General features: G+C 36.1%; 1 long non-coding RNA gene across 1 annotated transcript; it reads left to right on the top strand.

Annotated features, from left to right (window-relative positions):
- Positions 1–9,632: 9,632 nt before the first annotated feature.
- On the top strand, positions 9,633–10,130 carry LOC115955679. The gene is made up of 3 exons (XR_004084175.1): positions 9,633–9,770; positions 9,854–9,955; positions 10,040–10,130. It is a non-coding gene; the product is annotated as an uncharacterized LOC115955679 (long non-coding RNA).
- The last annotated feature ends 11,383 nt before the right edge of the window (positions 10,131–21,513 follow it).

Genomic DNA, 21,513 nt, shown 5'->3' with positions numbered 1-21,513 from the left:
GATAATATATCTCATGCATTAGATATATGCATTTTCCCTCTCATTAAACTTCTCTTATATTTTTTTATTAGATGTGAATTTTGAAAATTTAATCGTTAGATTGCATGTTCTTTATATTCTTAATACGCATGTCAAATTTCGTTGTTATTTACTATTTAATCAATAAACTTATTTTTTATGCCTAAATTTAGAATTTAAATATTTTATTGAAGACATAGCTATTGATATTCGATATTCTTGAAATTTCGCAAGCATGAAGAATAGTAAAAACATACAATTTAATGGTTGTATTTTCAAAATTCACATCTAATAAAAAGATATAGCTGGAGAGAAACATTTTCTTACTATGTGAATGTGGGTGGTTTTACACTATTGTGGAACCTACATACAGTAAGATGGAAGGTTCATATATTTGATGTATGAGAAAATTTTTGCGATGGTACAACTTTAGACCCCTAGGAAAGATTATGAAAATGATTGGCCCTTCAAAATCATGGACTAAATCAAAATTGCAATTTACATTCTTCCCCCACATAGTTAAAAGATATTATAACCCTAAGGAGTTGGTTTAGTGGTTTCTAGGTCTCATGATATTTATGAGATTTTAGGTTTGAAACCTCTTGCCAGCATGGGGTCATCTTATGGGATTCTTCCTTATAATAACCTAGTGTGTGTGGAACGAGAGGGACTGCAGGATACCCTTGTTTATATATATAACAACCACTTGCAGATCTAAATTAGAGGTATGTAGCCAATTAGCCAAAACTAATCCGATCCAACCCAACCAATTGAGTTGAGTTTACTTTTAGGGGTTGGTGGGTTGGGTTGGGAATTTTTTTTTTTTTTTTTTTGGGTGTGTCAAATTTGGTTCAGGTTATAAGATTTACAAATTTGTCGAACTTAACTCGACCTACCTATATTTAATATATATTTAAATTAAAAAATATTTAATGTATATATTTAAAAATATATTATACAATTTTGTTATTTACTTTTTTGCCCCTCTTCCTAAATAAATTCCAAATCCTATGTACTCCTCATATTATGTTGGTTTGGTGTTATGCTTAGGATTATATTATTATAAATTTTTCCTTATTTGTGGTGGTGTTATTCTAATGCTCAATTTAATAATAATAATAATAATAATAATAATAATAGTAATTAAAAAAAAAAGTCCAACCCAATCCATGTGGTTTGGGTTGAACCCCTGTGATGAGATGTGTTGGGTTGGATTGGATTTTTTTAACCTATCATGATGGGCTGGGTTGAAAAAACCCCTCAATCTGGCCTAAGCACACCCCTAATACCCAAGGTCCCCTCCTTTCATCCTCATGGCTTCAACTTCTTGCGTTGCATCACCTAGAGTAACGTTACTTGTGTCTTCTTCCATGATCCTTTTATTTGCCCACCTGAAAGGTTCAACTTTAGGCACCAGAGGAGGAGGGGATGATGGGATGTATTTTCTCCATGCTTTAAGGACTATCTTTTCTCTAAGTACTACTACCATTCTCCCATTCTCTTTTGCTAGTGCTGCATCCACATTGACTTTGAACATCTTTAGAGGAGAAGAAAATTCTATATGTAATTGGGATAGGTGTAACGCCTCTCATATGGGGGTGGGGTCTACATGTGTGGAGCCCATCCCATGTGAGAGGCATTACTCCAATTTTCATTACACTTAATACCATCTCTTAGAGGTATCATTTTTCACTCCATCTTATTTGCTCGAATTTATTGATTGATAGTTGTCAGTATCTCGTTCATCCATTAAAACATTTATGTGCGTGATAATTTCTTCAAAACATTTGATCTTGGTCCTCGTTGGCGTCCTCCTAATAACCAACCTAATAACTGCAAACAAAGAGAAATCAAGCTCTCAATGAATCCATACTCCAACTCCTTAGAAGGATCAATTATAATCTTCACAAAATCTATAATTAATTGAACAACAATTGTCTCTAAACATCTACTCCCAAACCATACTAGGTTTGTGTACTCATAAACTAGTAAAAGTTTTTCTCCTCATTCTTACCTTAAAGTATTATAATAAAATTACAAGTGTCATAAGAAGGATAAGACGTGTGAAAAGTCACATGTGACTGAATTTGCTAGAAAGTTGTTTGATTTACATGTGACTAATGATGTGGAAATCCCTTGTTAAAAGAGGTAGGAGTGGGGAGCAACCATTACAATAGTTTTGGGATTTAAAATGAGAAGTTAATGCTTGAATGAAGGAGATGATCATTTTAGTAAGGAGTTACTAAAATTTATATTCAATAGAATTAGATTCCATAATAATGTAAGAATAATCAAGAGATGAAATTAGGGACTCAAGGACTTAAGATGTAGTGATTTACAAAGTGACAATAACATGGGTTTCAGTTAACTCAACTAATAAAGTTTTTGATTGTTGAATAAGAGACATGAGATTCAATTTCTGTTGACACCAAAAACTGATTGGTGCCTTGGTTTAATGATAAAGAGTACAATCATCAGAAACGCACGCCATAGGTTGAAACTCTATCAACAAAGTAACAGTAACCATTGAATTTGTTTCACTATGGATGATTTCATAGAGATATTAAATGCTAATTAATAGATTATTTGGATGACTTAATAGTCAAATAAAAGCCTAGAGTGCGATCATAAATTTATAAGGGACTAAATTATGGCTAATGGTAATTTTAGGCTTATCATGAGTTAACATGAGACCCAAGGCTCAATGGAGATAGTGTTTTTATATCCCTTTGGTCCCACTTCGAGCCCTATTACTAAAGCCCACATGGGTTGGCCATTAATTGATCCATAATGTCTCAAATATATTAAAAGGGATTAGTTAGTTGAGAAAAACCCTAGACTAAGTGTGAGAGACCTCGACGAAAGCGTCCCTCAAGAGATTTGGGTACTTTTTAGGGCACCTCTCTTTTTGGGTAAGTGGTATGGAGTCCCCACTTATTTTTTATACAAAAAATAAGAAAAACTAAATATATACAAATACATGACTGAATTGTTCTCTTCATTGATTGAATATTACATATTTGTCCTAGTTACATTCTACCCAAAACAAATAAAGACAAGGCTAGATCTACTTCGTCAAAGACCTAAATCCAGAAGCTATGTTATGGAATGAAAATGTGTTAGGCACCCATTCCGCCCAGACAAAGTCTAGTCTTCTAGACTCTTGTGACCAATGTACTTTTTTATGCATGTCATGAATGATATGTTGAACATGCGATACTAAAATTACATCACACAAATTTATTTATGAATGAAGTCTCTTCTTTTGAAAATAATCAGATTTGTTTTGATTGGTAAAAAAAATGGATTTTGATTTGTCAAAATACTAGATTTGTTTTGTGGTATGTGGAGAAAAAAGTGGTTTTTGGAGATAAAAATCCAGATCTGTATTGTGATGATAAAAAAAATGATTTTTAATGACAGAAAAATTAGATTTGTTTTTATTGTTAAAAAAGAATGAAAAAGATTTTTTTAAGAAGAGAGTTTCACTAACAATATGAATTTATGCAATCATGAATTAAAACAAACACAAACCTAGTAGTACATGATCTCTTTTTTTATTTCAACCACTTGCATGTATTAAAAAAATCATATTTGTATCTTAAGAAAGATACAAATCAGTTTTGATTTGAGAAAAATTTAGATCTGCATCTCATAAAGATGCAAATCTTTTTTTTGTTTGAGAAAAATTCAGATCTATATCTAAGAAAGATGTATATCTGTTTTTGTATTGAGAAAATTTTAGATCTACATCTAACAAAAATGCAGATCTATTTTTATATTGAGAAAATTTCAAATCTACATCTAGAAAAGATGTAGATATGTTGAGAAAAATTTAGATCTACATCTAGAAAAGATGCAGATCTGTTTTTATGTTGAGAAAAATCCAGATGTACATCTAGAAATGATGCAGATCTGTTTTTATGTTGAGAAAAATCCAGATCTACATCTAAGATAAATGTAGATTTGTTTTATTTTAATAAAAAAAGTCATTCACATGCAGATTATTGACATTCAAGAAAGAGATTATAACAATCACATAAAAAAAAAATCATGCTGTAAACAAAATAAAAATTTACAATTCATGTTATGGACATTTGAAAAAGAAAAAGATGTCATCACAAAATAAGAAAAAGGGTTAAGAAACAACCTCTTGCATGAGCACTCTTTGTTCTTGAGAGGATGTTTTAGGGTTCAAAGAAATTTATGCAATTCTCTTTGAAACCTAAAAACCATAATTTAAGCAGAGACACTCAAAGAAGGGATCAGAAAATATGGGCAATTTGAAAGCCTAAAACGTATGCCTCCTAGAGCATAGAAAAAATGTGTTGAATTATGAAGTTCAGTCTCTATTTATAATGATCAGAGGGCTCTAAAAAGAACAAAGTTTCTCTCCAAACTAGTTTGGAGAGAAACCCTACAAACTCATCATATATATTTATATTGAGTGTGAATTTTGAAAATCTAACCGTTAGATTGAATATTCTTATTACATCCTTAATGCTTACAAAATTTCAAGAAAATCAAAGATCAATTGCTATATTATCAAATAAATGTTATAATTTCAAGTTTTTGTAATCTAAAGTTGTATATAAAAAATAAGTTAATTGATCAAATAGTAAATAATATCCGATTTGAACGAAATTTGATATACATATTAAGAACATAAGGAACATGAAATTCAACGGTTGGATTTTCAAAATTCATACTCAAAAAAGAAATATATAAGAAGTTTGAAGAGTTTCTCTCCAAACTAGTTTGGAGAGAAACTTTGTTCCTCTAAAAAATAGGTACAGACGATTAGGGTTTGAATTCGGACGCATCTTTTTGCAAAAATATCGAAAAAGGTGTGTCTTATGGTCACCCGAAGGCCGTTGGGCCAAAGCCCAACCAAGGAAAATTCGGCCCTTTTAGAGTGCCGTTCGGCACTCCAAAAGTGCTAAATTGGCCTTTGGACTCCGAACGTTCTTTCGCGTTCGGGTGCCGTTTGGACTCCTCTTCTAGGGTTTTTTGGCCGATCCTTGTACCTAGACACGTTTTCATCCTCCATTTATGATTTTTCACCTCTTTTTTGGATAATTCAGACTATTTAAGAACAATTATCCTGTAGATAAATACCTTCAAATAAATTTTGATAAAGTTCAGATTATCCACAATTTTAATGTTATCCAATCATCTCTTTTATTCCTATGCGTGCATCCCTATTTTAAACACTAATTATCAACCAATCACAGAATTATTTAATTAATTTTAATAGTTTAACTAGTCAGAATTAATTTAAACTAATCATGTGTGGTCATCCTTACCTAGACACAATGCATGCTGATCGTGCAAGCTTGATCATGTGATATCTTTCGATCTGATGGTTTGATTTGGAAACCGGAAACACTGTCGTGACCGTTAGAATCTCAAGATAATTTCTATGAATTAATGCATGTAATGCAAGAAAAAATTGATGTATGTAATGCAAGAACAAATTGATGCATGTAATGCAATCATGATTTTTGAAGTACATGAGTGGTCATTCAAGTCATCCTCCCTGATTAAATTATGGGTGCAAAATTGAATGTCTACAGAATGCCCCTCATTGGCAGAGCTTGAAATGCAAATGTTAATGTAAAATAAAGACACTGATTTTAGCAGCCATGATTTAATTTAGGTTGAATTTTCAAAGATTACCTAGCCCTCGACCCTAAAATCTTGGAACATAGAACTAGCCTTATCTTTTGACAAAAAATAATGAAAATACTAGACCTAGTTGGTAATTGATGATTCTGGAAATAATTCTTGACAAGTGGGGTGACCTGGAAACTTTCCAATCATAATCTTGAAAATGGAATTATCTGGGATGACGATCAAAGATCTTCTTCTACTTTGATCTAGAATTGTTGGAATGACGATTAAAGATCTTCTTCTACTTCGATCTGGAATGGGATGACGATCAAAGGTCCATTTCTATTTTGATAATCTGGAATGAGAATGGCGATCAAAGATCCTCTTCTACTTTGATAACCTGGAATAGTAATGTTGATCAAAGGTCCTCTTCTACTTCGATCTGGAATAGAATGACAATCAAAGGTCCTTTTCTACTTTGATCTGGAATGGGATGACGATCAAAGGTCTTCTTCTACTTTGATCTGGAATTGCTAGAATGATGATCAAAGGTCCTCTTCTACTTTGATAATCTGGAATTATTGATGTCAATCAAAGGGCCTCCTCTACTTCGATCTAGAATGTTGAGATTATGATCAAAGGTCCTCTTCTACTTTGATAATCTAGAATTATTGATGTCGATCAAAGGTCCTCCTCTACTTCAATCTGGAATGTTGAGATGATGATCAAGAGTCCTTTTCTACTTTGATAATCTGGAGTTATTGATGTCGATCAAAGGTCCTCCTCCACTTCGATCTGGAATGTTGGGATGATGAACAAAGGTCCTCCCCTACTTCGATCTGGAGTTGAAATGTCGCCTGCAAAAAGTCAAGATTCAGAATTAGACTTTAACTGATGGGTGCTTAGTGGTCCCATCGTTTTTGAGATGTGTGATTTTCATTTGCTCACTCTTGATTTGAATTTTATCAAGAAAAGTTTAATTGGCAAAAGATTTTTCTTTTGAGAAACATTTAATTTTTGAAATATTTATTTCAAATTTTGAGACTTTGGAACCTACAAATTTTTACTTGAAATCTAGAACCTAAAATCTGAAATTTTGAGCCTTAGAATTTTGAAAATTAAGGCTTGGGATTTTGATCCTGAAATCTAAAGTTTGAATTTTTGAAAACTGAAGATTTGAGTTTAAAATTTGGGCATTGAGAATGTGCAATTGAAAGCTTGGAAATGAAAATTTTTGAATTGAAAATTTGGATTTTGAAAGATACTTGAAACTTTGAAAAAGATTTTTTTTTTTTTTTTTTTTGGGGTTGACTCAACTTTGGCTGAGTTTAAGTGTTTGGGGGCCGAAATTTTGGCCCCCCCACTTCCTTGTCTCTCTCTTTTCATTTGTGCTTCATCTTCCATCAACTTTTTCTTCCTCCATTGGCACTATTCACCTTCTTCTTCCCTTGATTTTTTTTCTTTATTTCATCATTTCTTCTTACAAAAAACACTTTTCTAAGTTTCTTAACTCTGCCTCATCCATCTCCATCAATATTTCTTTAGATCTTTGTGTTTTGAGCATTTTCATCCCACACCCATTTTGGTGAAACCCATTTTCTTTGCATCAAAATGGCTTCTTCCTCCAAGGGATCTTCTTTTCTAGCTTTTCATGGTAAGAAATATGATCCAACATTTGAGTGGCATGATGATGATGGACTTTTTCAAGATCCTAGGACCCATGCTCCATATTGTCATGTGTCCAAGGTGAGTTTTTCTTTCATTTCTTTGCTTGGAAAAATATTGTTGCATGTTTCATTGAAAGTTCCATGGTGAGATATTTGTCATTTGGTTATTTTGAAATTTTGGATGCATTGTGGGATTGATCATGTTTGGAAATGTTGGCTTTGTAGCATTCTTGTAGTGTCTTTTTTATTTATTTATTATTTTTTTTATGGTAATGGTGCAATTTGGACAATGTTGGTGGCTCTTGGAATTTTGACAATGTAGGTAGATTGTGATGTTGTTGGATAAATTTTGGTTTGGACTTTGGAAGTATTGGCTTTGTGAAAAATTTGGGTTAGACTTATATGAATATGTTCATGGTGTATTGTGGGAAAAGTTTATTGGTATATGTAAACTTTGTTTTATGGACATGGCAAAATTTTGTGGGTATGTGCATGGATATATTTATGGAGATGGGCAAATTTTGTGGGTATGAAATTTTGACTTGTGAAAAATTTTGTTGGGTATGTGATGTAGATTCTTGGAAAATTTGTATGGTTATGATTTTGGCTATGTGAGAACTTATTTGTGCATGAGCTTGTGGGAATTTTTATCTTGGTCATGTGGGAATTTTTTCTTTTTTGCATGGCTATGGAAAAATTTTGGTAGTTGTGTATAGATATGTCAAAAATTTTGATTGTGGTAAAATCTGGCAGTGGTGACATTTTTGTGGGGCATTGATTTTCTTTTATGGTAGTGGGGCATTGGTTGTAAGAATATTTTTTTGGGTATGAAATTTTTTGGTCATGTGGGTCTTGGTCATGAAAATTGATGAGCTGAACTTTTCTGTTGCAGAGTCTCATGAGTTGAGGCAGTCTCCAAATGTTGAAAAGTGCATGGGCACCATTGTCTCCTAGCATCAAAAATATCATCAACGAAGCAGGCTTCGGTACTTTCTTTGAAGCTTTGTTAAATCATGAGACATATGAGTACAAAGATCTTCAGTTACTTCTTGCCTTGGCAGAGCGCTTCTGGGACACTACCTGTATCTTCCATTTTCCAAGCATTGGGGAGGTAATGTTGACACCTTATGACTTCTCTGTTATCATTGGTCTAAGGTTGGGTGGTAAGAGAATTCTTGTCAATGATTCCTTTACTTCCACTGAGCTAAAAAAACTTCTAGGTGTAGTGTCTTCTAGAATGAGGAGTAACAATATCCCCTTGTCTTGGCTATGTGAGAATATTCCCCAATGTGAGACTGTGGCAAAGGGTGCCCGCATGTTCATGCTTCTTTTTATTGGGACCTTTCTATGTTCGGATTTAGGTAGTACAATGAATCTACGCTACTTGGGGAGCTTGAGAAAAATTGAACAAATCCGGAATTATGACTGGGGCGTCATGGCCTATGCTACTCTGATACATTTCATGACCCAACTCTCTAGGCGCAGCCTTTCAAACTTGGGTGGGGCTCCATTTGTTTGGTAGGTGAGGTTTGGTATTTATTTTGGCTATGTGTCAGCTGTGGGAAAATTATTTTGGCTATGTGGTAATGGTGTTGTGAATTTTTCAGGTCTGGATGTATGAGTATTTTGGAGTTGGTCTTGAAATTCGGGAGGAAGTTGCTAGCATTTTTCCTAGATTTCTCCATTGGTTGCCTAAATATCGTTTGTTTATATCCTCCGAGCGTCCTTTGGAGATTTGGCGCTTGGTGATTGACAACCTGACAATTGATGATATGAGTTCTTTCTTCTTTTTCCTTTTCAAATCTTTGGCACTTGGTTATGATTCAGTCTCTTCTCTTTCTGAGTTCCTTTTTGTGATTTTTTAGATGAACTTAAATCCTTAGGCTAGATGTGAGGGGTATGCTGAGTGTGAGCGGGCTCTAGAATTAAATGGCCACCAAGTATTGTTTGAATGTGGGCATGGAAGGTACTGGTATCTTGGTAATCGAGTGTTGTGCCAAGTTGAACATGTGTATCCTCCTACCACAACTCAAACTCCTCATTGTCACACTATTCGGTTGGCTGACTTTCTGCCTAATGAAGAGATTGCTCGGGCCCGTGATGGCTACATTTTTGCAGGAGTAGAAAGAAATTATTCTGACTTTGTCCTGGATCATTTGCAAGGTTACTTGGTTGGCAGAATGGTATTTCTCTTCCCTTCTAAGATCAAACTTCTGTTCTGCAAATTCCTTTTCCATATTTTTGCTTGGTAACAATATTTGCATGTTGGACTTTCAGCCTCTATCTTCTGAAGGAGAGGAAGAGGAAGAGATTCCCTTTTCTCACTATGCTGGTAGCTCTTTTAGTTCTTTCACAGAGACTTATCCTCATTTTCCGGCATGGCAGTATGATGTGATGAATCCTAATGGAGCGTATAGTTCTATGCCTTTGACTAGGCCCGAGCACGTACCAAATGTTCCTTGGCCCGATCTGGTATGTTCTTGAATGTTCAGTTCTTTGTCCTTATTTTCTTCTTAATTGAATTAATGGCTCTTAATCTGGTAGAGTTGCTTTAGGTTGATGTGGATCTTATGGAAGAAAGCATGCAGATGATTGGAGTCTTGCAATCATTGGCTCGCACTCAGTCCTCCCAATATGTGCTCAATGATTTGAATTGGGTATGCCATGTTACTTTCTGAACATCTCTTGCTTGAACTGTGCTTGATGGTGAAGTTAACACCTGATTTTGATGAATTTTCAAGCACATTGAATGGAAACTGCTGATGCTGCCAGAAGAACTTTAGAGGAAAGGATCAGGAGCCTCGAATTTGAAAATCGTCAGTACGATCCCCGCTTTTTCACAAGTCAGGAAGGAAATACTGAAGATGGCTCCTCTAGAGAGAGAGAGAGAGATCTTCTAATTGATTCATTCCTCTTTCTTGAGTCCTTTGTTCTTTAATTTGATGGAGGTAGACATGTGTTACTTTCCTATTGGGTAAGGTGTCACATTCCCATTCAAAAAGGACATAGTAGAGTCTTGACAAAATATGCATTTTATGCTTCCTTGCATGTGTGCTTGTACATATATTACATGTAGTGACGTTGCTTTGACAAGTTGGTCCTTAATGTGCTGTAATATGGCCAAAACTTGTAACATATGTCTAAAATTTGTTGTTGCAATTGTAGTGGTTCTTGACTAATCATTTATCTTTCTCCACTCATTATTTTTCTATACCTTAGACATGTGGTAATGGTGGATTGACCCATTATTTTACCATTGTGTACATTTAGCCCCTTAACTTTGGGAGGTGTGTTAACAACGTCCAAGGTCATTAGGAATTTCTTCTTATGAATAATCTTTTAATCACCTCTCTTCTTTGGTCATTTTGAAATAGTGTGCTTGCTTATGAGTGTCCCCAAGTAAGAAGAGTCCAAATCTTCTGTTCCACTTTTCCTGCTCCACTCTATACTCCACCAATAAAAACATGTCACGTGTTCACCTAATTAATTAAATACTATTATTATTGATTTATTAATACTACCGTTATTAATTAATAATAGTATTTAATTAATTAGGTGAACATGTTGCATGTTTTTATTGGTGGAGTATAGAGTGGAGCAGGAAAAGTGGGACAGAAGATTTGGACTCAAGTAAAAAAGCCTTTATATAAGGACATGGCATTTAAGAGAGTAACGGGAGAGGGACAATTGTTGCCTTTAAAGACGGTAAAGATGTTGACTTTAATTAATAAGCCTTTAGGTGATTTAAATGCATGAGAAGGTGTCAGAAAATGACTGGATTGAGATTCGGTGCAATAGCAAATAGCTATTGCATTGTGCAAACCATAGTGTGTGAGAGAGAGGTGAGAAAATAAAGTGTAAAAGTGAAATGGTAAAAAATTGAGAGTTAAAAAAAAATTTATTCAAGGGTTGAGATTAAAAGTGACTTTTGCAACTTTTAATCTCAACCGTTGATGTCCTATCTGTGCAAGTCATAATATATCAACATGTATCCGTTCTTCTTTGTTGGATGTATCAGAGGCATAGCTAAATCACAACTGTCCTTGGGGAACTTGATATTGTGTTGGATACATGCATAGTCTTGATTGAATGGCTGTTGGCCTATGCCATTTTGGAGTGATGGCCTTTGTAAGCGAAGACGATTATTTCCTTGAGGCTTAAGATATAGAGGAAGAAGTTTTATCACTATCGCTCAAGATACCTTCAACATGCATTTGATGCAAGTTTGTCTTCATACTTTGTAAAGCCAGTTAGTCTTAATAGTAGGTACCAAGATGTCATTTGTACGCTTTCAAGCTTAAGTGTTAAGATAAATAGGGGACATCATTTGTCCATTTGTAGTCTCGGGATATTGAAGGCTATGTGGCCCTATCTCTCGACAAATTCCCTATTGGAACTAGGAAACATTTACAATGGGGGCATCGTTGTCTGTTTGTAGTCTCGATATATTGAAGGCTATGCGGCTCTATCACTTCACAAATTCCCTTCCATACTAGGTGACACTTAAAGTTATAGGCTTTAATGTAGAATGACTAGCAAGTCGTATTGATATATTAAACGATTTATAAAAAGGTAGGGCCTATTGTACAAGATTCTTTGTCCTCACTTAGGTAGTTGAGAGGAAATGAGGCAACTCATTAAGCAAGGATGGAGGAAGCAAAGGTGGCCACAAAGGCACGAGTACTCAATTGCCTAGCTCCTGGATACAATTATCAAGTTTGATGTAGGGACATCTGACGAGGAAGACACATTTTGCAGCAGCAACATTCAAGATTTGGCACTTAGCAAGAACCAAGGGATTGTTGGCATTCCACGGCAGGATTTAGGGAGAAATAATAAAAGGGTCAGCATATCCAGAAGATTACATTCCTTATTTGAGGATAATGTGTCAATCATGCACAGGTTCTGCGGAAGATATTCTAGCATGTTCAACAGAATTATCTAATCAATGATGATGTCTATCTTCAGCAAAAGATCATGCGTAGAAGTTGGAAAGTAGAAAATCACATCCCTAATTGATTTGCCTTTAGTATTTTGTATTTTGCTTTCCTAGTTCCATCAAGCCAGTTCACAACAACAACCATGGTGAACAACAGACATGGTAGAGGTGGTTTCCACATGGAACACGCTATGAGACTCAGAATCGTGATGATGAAAATCTTGATTTTGAGGATGTCAACCCTTTTCATTTTCGTACTCCTACGAGTGAGCCGGGTGATGGGGAGTTCATGGAGAGGCTCGACAAAATCAACAACCATGTGATGTTGATTTGAAGGACATTTCAGAGTTCGAAGGGAAGATTTAGCTAGATGAGTTCATCGACTGGTTGAATACGGTGGAACATGTTTTCGATTTTAAGGAAGTCTCAAATGGGAGGAAGGTGAAGGTTGTTGTACCAAGGTTTGCTTCGGCTTGGTGGGAGCAACTGAAGGTTCGTCGAGAGCGTATAGGAAAGCAAAAATTGTGACTTGGGAGAAGATGAAGAAAGAGCTTAAAAGGACGTTCTTGCCTGAGAATTACCTCCAAGATGCATATATGCGGCTATATAATTTGAGACAAGGTTGTAGATGAATTCATAGAGGAGTTTGATCTTCTGACCATGTGATGTGCGTTGATGGAAGCAGAGGAATAGACTGTGGCTTGATATTTGGGTGGCTTGCGGAGAGACATCCAAGATGTGGCGACATTACAACCATTCAGTGATTACAATGAAGTCTACAAACTTGTTGTAAAGGTTTAGAAGAAACAAAGACAATGTTTTGGGATTTACACTAGTAGTAATGGATATGGTGTTGAATCTACAAAAAAGTGAAGAAAGTGAGGAATGTAAGTTGCTTGCGGTAGAACAAGATTTTGAAGTGGGCGATGCAGCAACAAGTTCCACCATAATAACACTATCAGCCACAAAGATATATAATCATGTAAACCTCAATATTCAAGCAATCATCTACAAGTTTCAAAACTTACTTCGCACCAAGTGAAGGGTGAGAGATTTTTGAGATGCAACAAATGGCTAGGATATGGTCACATCGCTTGTGATTGTCCAAATGGTAGGTATATTAATTTGGCTAAAGTATCACTCAATGAGCAGCAAAAGAACAATGAGTTTTGCCAAAGACGATCTTGTCTCATTTGCTACATGCCTAGCGCAGCAGAATATGAGGACGAGAGTGGTATAACTCTTGAAGCCTGGAGTGAAGATTCTTTTTATGAGTATGATAATGAAGCATAAGTAGACTTCAATGCTCCATCGAAATTTGATGAGTACCCTAATGAGGATTGCGAATTGATCATGGATGAATGAGTTGCAGAAGATCAATAGGGAGCCATTATAATACAAGGTGAGCCCATAACCCATAAGGTTAGCAATCAAAATCCAGTGCCTGATTTAGTCTTGGAAAATGTTTGCTTAAATCAAAAGTTGGGTCCCATTGATTTCATTGGCATTGATCAATTCCTCATAAGATCTGGTAGCATAAGGTATGATGATTTTTACTGAGAAATTATTATGGAGTTGATTTTAAAGTTTCTATCATAGAAGAGGCTACACCAGTAAATTCTTCTTATATTGATAGATTAGTGGTCAAAGGGTGGTTATGTTCCCATGACCCAATCTAGGAAAGATTCATAGAGTGAAAATTATTTCGAATGGGTTCATTACTTAAGAAGATGAAGCTCTAACAAGTTTACGGAAGCAGGGTGGTAGCATCCACTGATGAATATGATGACTTGTTCACAGTATTGACTTCATTTGTTCAATCAAAATGGAACAAGCCCCTAGCAAGAATCTGCATAGCCATGTGTCACCATGAGTAAAAAAAGATTGATTAGTAGTGTTATACTTTGTCTTGCATTACTAAGAATAGTTGGATGGAAGGGACTGATTAGACATCCTAGAGATCGAGGCAAGTACTGTTCGAACTTGAGGACAAGTTCTTTCCAACCTAGGGAGTTTGATGTAGGGACATCTAACGAGGAAGACACATTCTACGGCAGCAACATTCAAGATTTGGCACTTAACAAGAACCAAGGGATTGTTGGCATTTCACGACAGGCATTAGGGAGAAATAGTAGGAGGCCAGCATATCCAGAAGATTACATTCCTTATTTAAGGTTAATGTGCCAATCATGCACAAGTTCCGTGGAAGATATTCTAGCATGTTCGGTAGAATTATCTAGAAGTTTGTAGCAAACCTAGATCAATGATGATGTCTATCTTTAGCAGAAAATTATGCGTAGAAGTTGGAAAGTAGCAAATCACCTAGAAAGCACGGACGCAGCTGGGAGGGTGGCGCACCCGAGTCCGACGCGGTTGACCGCGAGTCCGGCCGCGTCTGAGTTTTTTTTTTTTTTTTTTTTTTTTTTTTTTTTTTCTCGGATTCGAGCCGAATCGGCTGGATTCGCTCCGACGCGGCTCGATTTGCGCCGAATCGGGAATCGGGTTGATTTCGGCCAGAATCGGGCCGTATCGGCCATATCGGGTCGTATCGGCCGGCGACCGATACGGCCGAAACAGGCCGAAAATCGGCCGAAATTGGCCTTAAAACTCGCCGGAGCAGCCGAAATTCTGACCTCAGATGTGTTTTTTGCCTTCTTCTTTCTTTGTTTTATGAATCAAGTATATTAATGTGTTTTTTAAGAATATTTTAATAGTAAAAATATATAGAAAATATAAATAAAAATATTTTTAATAATTTTTTAATCGCCGAGTCCCGCCGCACCCGCACCCTACTTTTTCAAAAATTGCCGAGTCCCGCACCCGCACCCGCACCCGAGTCCCGAAACGCACCCGTGCTTCATAGCAAATCACATCCCTAATTGATTTGCTTTTATATTTATCGCTTATTAGTAATTTAGTTGACTTAGGAGTTTTATTTGTATTTGAATTAGGATTTAGATTTATTTTCTTTCCTAGTTTATCTCTATTTTTATTATGTTTCCTAATTTGATTAGGTGAGGTTCTATTATAAAAGGGTGTAAGAGGACCTTAGGAAAGGGAGCTTATGTTATTATCAAATTGATTATTATAATGAAACCTATAAGTTTTCATCAAGAGTTGCTGTAGCACTTTTCTATCTCTTCTCTTTGTCTTGATCATGGCTTGAAAAACCATAGATCAGAGTTAAGTCATATTGTTGTTCTTATTTTCCATATATTTCCATTGTTTGGTTCTGCAGAAGCTGTAGATCTGATCTGTCCCCCATCAAAGTTTGTAGTAGGAGTTAATCATTGATGAGTTAATGACTCATGCTAATTACCCGTCTCTGGGTCCTTTTCAGTAGAGGTGGAAAGATTGAAGGAATAGTGAGCCCTGAGGGCACTAAAGGAGCATTTCTTGTGCTTTATGGGCGTTACAGAATATGCAATTGTTAAACTTAAAGGTCAACACCCACGTATACATAGCTAGAGTTAGAGTTCTCAATAAGGAGATCCCATTCTCTCGGGAAATTATGTGGTTATTGAGGTGAAGATCAAGGAGATTCCAAGATCAAGTTGCTAAGATTTTAGTTTTGCTTGAAAGTTTCAAGTGTTCTTGGTAAGGTTTTTCAAAGTAGATGCCCCAAAGGTATGATTCTTTAAACCTTAATATGAAAATTCGAAAGTGCATGTGTTCTAGCATCATAGAAGTAAATCTTGTTTGTCTTCTGTTGCACATGTTTCATATGAGATGCAAATACTTCTCCAACGTATGCCATATCCATGCTATGGTATCTACATCCCTTTAAGTTGCCTTGGCCCAATATACTTTGACCAAAAGCATGTTTTTTAGATTTTGGATGAGATCATATAGTATGGTTATGGTATATTCCATTTGTCGAAATTACTTGTTTCCATGTGTAGTAGTGGTACATATGTGTCTTGGGCTCAAGCTTATAAGGCACATGTGGGAGGCATCTCTCCCCAATGTGGGATTGAACAAATCCGTAAGGCATGAGCCAAATGGGACAATACCTGCTAATTGGGGGCTGAGACAAAAAACCCTCTCACAGTGTCCATAAAATTTATTTTTGATATTTTAGTCCTTAAACTTTCATATTGTTGTCAAATTGGTCATTTCATCCTTTTCCATCTATAATATTGTGATTAAGTTTAGTAAAAAGACGTTGCATCACACATTGTGATTCCTGTAATTTTATAGATGTTAATAAATGCTGGGGCGGAGCTACGCTGCTCATGGCCCCTTAAATTTTTTAACCTTCTCATAGTTGGTCCAGTAGATAATAGCCTAAAGTCCTTAAAAAAAAGTTGACTCTCTCAATTGTCCAAAAGATCTATAACCAATCTAATGGACAAAATAACTCACTCTCCAAATAGTGCAATTCACAACCCGCTTCTCAACAAAATTTCACTTCTTTCCTATCTTCTCAACTCAACTCAAGAAATCTCATCTCAATCTAGCCAAAACAAAGTCTTGCCATCTTAAAAAAAAAATTGACCATTAATCCATTTTTTGTTCGTGTGATGCATCATCTCCTTGATGAAGTGAACGTGCAAGACTGCGCTTTCTTCTCCCTCTCTCTCTCTCTCTCTCTCTCTCTCTCTCTTATCAATCATAATATTTTTTTTAAACATTGTTCTTATTATGTTTAATCTTCTATTCTATTTTTCAAGAAAGCACTTGTCTTAGAATTTCAAGTTTATTGCTTTCTTCTACACTATATGAGTTTTGAGATTTATTCTTTGTTATATATATATTTTTAATAATGGCCATATCGTTTTTTTATTTATTTTTTATTTTATAAATTATAGTATGATTGGTATTTAAATTTCTAATCAGTTTTATGAATATATATATATATATATATAATTTTTTTTATATGACTTAATAATGCAAAAAATCAACAGTTGAACTTCTTGTCGTAGCAAATGGATGATGCTGTGAATAGGGTCATCTCCGTAGGCAAGAATCCTGCAAAATGAACTGAAGGGAAGAGTAACACACCAGTGTGGCATCAGCCAAACCGCCTCCGATACTTAAGTCAGTAAGGGAGAAAGATTCGTAGAGAAAAATGAGTTGAGAGTGATTTCGTAAAGTATTTATGTGTACCTTTGGCTTCTGTTATCTTCTCTTTTATAATTGTATGCCTCATTAATGGGCAATGATGTGCTACATTTATACTCAACGGCTAGTGCGTTACAGAATCTTTGTCTGAAGGCTACAGCTCATTATGTGACCATTGGTCCGTCAGTTACGTTTTGTCATCAATGATCGTAATAAATGCATAACGTCTTCTCTAGGTGAATGACGACCTTTGTATAATGACGACCATAAATTTCTAGTTCATCAGTTGCCCCCTTGTTCGTTATCTCATAAGAACAAATTCGTCTGACACTTCGAATTTCGTGTGCTGCGCATTTATGATAGTTTGATGTCTAGGTCGTTGAGTGCCACGTGTACGGCTAGGATGTGTTGGACGTGTGAACATGTCTTGGTTTTCCCATGTGAGTTTTGGCCACTTGTTTTGCGTTGTTCCCTCCTCTTTCCTTTCTTCTGTGTTTTTCCTTATTCAGTTCTCCATTCTAGGGTATGTTTCTCCTCCGAGCCTTCTTTCTCTATTCTGTGTTTCTTGGTGAGTCCTTCGTGCTTCTTCTTCTTTTATAATTCTTCCATGGTAGAATTCCGTTGTTAGAGCGGATTGTCCCTCTATAGCTTTCTTTTTTGCTCATTTAAGTAGTTTACTTGAGTTCGTAGAAGGGGAGTGTCTTGAAGGGGTCAGTTCTTTTGTAGGAAAGGATTGTCCGTATACTTCTGTTCTTTCTTCCTTGTTTCCTTTAGTTTCCCATTCTGCTGATGTAGCTAGATTGTTGATGATGTTCGAGGTAAGGTCAAGTGACTTAGAGACGGGGTTATCCTTGTCTGATGACCGTGTGGTCTCGAAGGCCACTTTTGTTTCTACCCCCTATAAGGCTTGGAACATCTCGTGTTCTCTTTCCGAAAAGGACTAGAAATGGATTAGGGATAGATTTCGGTTCCCTGATTCTGTAAAAATTAGATGAAGAAAGAGCTTGTCACTTATATGCTTATGAGGTTTGTTTCTACGAGGCCGATTTTACCAGTGGCCTTGGTTGCCCTATTTGTCCTTTTGTTAGGGAACTTTTTTCCTATTTGCATCTTGCTCCGGTGCAGTTGGTGCCTAACTCTTGGTGAATCCTTGTTTCTTGCATGGTGGTATGGATATCTGCCAATGAGGGTGATGTCATTAAGAGGGATGCATTCCTCCATTTTTATCGTTTAAGGAAGTCTAAGGACCCTGGCTATTATGATTTTAAGTCATGGGATAGGGCTTCTAGGTTAATCCTTGATTATCCATCATCTCTTCGAAATTGGAAGCCAAATTTCTTTTTTTCCTTTGGAAATGGTTAGGAGTTCGTCCCTGGTGAGGACTTGGACGCAGCCCCCAAGTTTTTTCGTAGTTGAGGAGTTTTCGTGTCTAGTGCGTCTTCCTCATCTTTTCAACTATTTCTTTTTTTTTCTAGGAGTGACGGTGATAGGTAACTTACTCGTTTTCTTGTTTTGCAGTTGCCCAGCGTCCTTGTCTAAAGAAGAGGTATTACTTACGTGTGGAAAAAGTAAGGGAATACTTGGAGACTATCAAGGATTTTGATGAGCTCATCTCTCCTCAATCTTTATTTCTTCATTTTTTGGGTCCGGAACCGCCTACTAAGGTTTGGAAGGACTTGGAAGTTGTGAAAAAGAGTAAACGCCCCCTTTTTCTTTTGTTGTTTTGTTTTTTTTTTTTTAACCTTTTCTTCGTCCTTTTCAGGAATGACAACTAGGTTTAGCAAGCAAGAGTTAGCTGAGTTTTAAGAAAAGAAGGCTAAGGGTGGAACCGTCAGTGGTCTTTTGTCTAAGAAGAAGACTGGTGATGTTTCTAAGAAAGATTCCAAGACGTCAGTTCCTTCTGCTCACTCTCCTGTTAAGCGTCCTGTTTCTCCTACTTCGTCATTGGAGATGATTGCCTCTGGTGGGGAGTGGATTAAGAAGAAGAAAAAGGCTAGTGGTAAATCCTTCCTTCCTAACTTTTGGGATGATGCTAACGTAGTAGCTTTGAAGGCCTACGAGGCACTTTCTATGGACGATTTGAAACCTCTGATGGCGAAGTCATCTGGTGAGGTGATGTCATCTCACATCCAAAAGCTTGTCCAGGTATGTGTTGTTAGTCATCTCTGCTTCTGCTTCTTCTTTTTTCTTTTATTTTTCTTTTGCTGAGAGAAAATTCCTTTGTAGGCTTTGGGGGAGTCCCTATTCATTTCTGGGAAACTCTTGGATTCAGAAAAGAATGTGGCCACGTCTGAGCCTCTGGTCAAGTCTTTATCTGCTGAAAATGAGACGTTTAAGAACAAGGTTGCCATCCTCACTGTCGAGGCTAAGAATCACAAGGAGCATGTGGTAACCTTGGAGAAGAGCCTACAAGTGGAGAAGGACTTCTGCCAGCTGAAGGATAAGTAGATTGGTGACCTTGAACTGAAGCTGGAGAATATTGGGGCCACGACGATACATGATTTCAAAGACTCTGATGAATTGTGCAAGTACTACGTGGAGGGCTTTGATCTTCTCATGAAATGGATGGCAAAACACCACCCTGGCTTGGACCTTTCCTGTTTAGCCGTGGATGACGTTAAGAAAGAGCTCCTGTCAGTTGAGGCCACAGTGGAGAATGTGACGGAGAAAGCCACAGACGTTGCTGAAGGAATGAAAGAGGCCACTGTTATAACCCCTGTAGACCCTGTCCCTGACGAGCAGTAACTTTACCTTTTCTTTTTCTTTTTATTTCCTTGTAAGGCAAGAACAATATTTCTTCTTGGGCTTGTTGTTTTGGGCAATTAAACAATTTCTTTGATGACTAGGTTATGGTTTTCCTGCTTTTAGTTGTAATAACCAACTCTTTTATGCTTTGAAAACCTTGTGTGATGATGTTAGTTGTGCTAGGACAACTTTTATTTTTAGCTCGCATTTAAATAGCTTTCTTGTACTTAACTTATATTTGAACAACTTTTTATTGAGTCGTGCTTGAATGACAAAGTTAGTTGTGTTTGAACAACTTAACATTTTTTAGTTGTGTTTGAACAGCTTTTTGTTGAGTCATGTTTGAATGACGATGCTAGTTGTGTTTGAACAACTTAGTATTTTTAGCTGTGTTTTAATAGCTTTTTATTGAGTCATGTTTGAATGACGATGCTAGTTGTGTTTGAACAACTTAGTATTTTTAGTTGTGTTTGAATTGCTTTTTAGTGAGTCATGTTTGAATGATGATGCCAGTTGTGTTTGAACAACTTAGTATTTTTAGCTGTGTTTTAATAGCTTTTTATTGAGTCGTGTTTGAATGACGATGCTTGTTGTGTTTGAACAACTTAGTATTTTTAGCTGTGTTTGAACAACTTTTTAGTGAGTCATGTTTGAATGACGATGCCAGTTGTGTCTGAACAACTTTTTAGTGAGTCATGTTTGAATGATGATGCCAGTTGTGTTTGAATAACTTAGTATTTTTAACTGTGTTTTAATAGCTTTTTATTGAGTCGTGTTTGAATGACGATGCTTGTTGTGTTTGAACAACTTAGTATTATTAGCTGTGTTTTAATAGCTTTTTATTTAGTCGTGTTTGAATGACGATGCTTGTTGTGTTTGAACAACTTAGTATTTTTAGCTGTGTTTGAACAACTTTTTAGTGAGTCATGTTTGAATGACGATGCCAGTTGTGTCTGAACAACTTAGTATTTTTAGCTGTGTTTTAATAGCTTTTTCTTGAGTCATGTTTGAATGACGATGATGCGCTCTACTCGTGACTTAAGGTCGTGGTACTGGAGCGTCTTTTAGGTTAACCGTTTTTCATTTTTTCTTGAATGACGATTATGTTGGTTGTGTTTAAACAACTTTGATTTAGTCGACTTTGGTAGTTGTGTATGAATAACTTCAATGGCTGTAATGCCATTGGTTATGTGCAAATAACTTTTAATTTGAAATTTTGATGATGGAGATCCTTGAGACGTCTCCCAAGGATGACTCCTAAGTGTTGCACACGTTTTGATAGTGATAGATCATGGATAATCATTGTTAAATACGTATTGTACATGCTTTGACAAGTTAGGGATAATCATTGATAAATACATATGAATAATGCTTTCACGTATTATTGGTTTTATGAATGACGAAAGTAATGGTTGTCATACATACTAATATGGAGATTAAGCAACTTGAAAATGTAAAGCGTTCCTT

This window comes from Quercus lobata, chromosome 8, assembly GCF_001633185.2.
Source record: "Quercus lobata isolate SW786 chromosome 8, ValleyOak3.0 Primary Assembly, whole genome shotgun sequence".
NCBI classification, from domain to species: Eukaryota; Viridiplantae; Streptophyta; class Magnoliopsida; order Fagales; family Fagaceae; genus Quercus; species Quercus lobata.
This window is presented reverse-complemented; position numbering and strand designations above follow the sequence as displayed.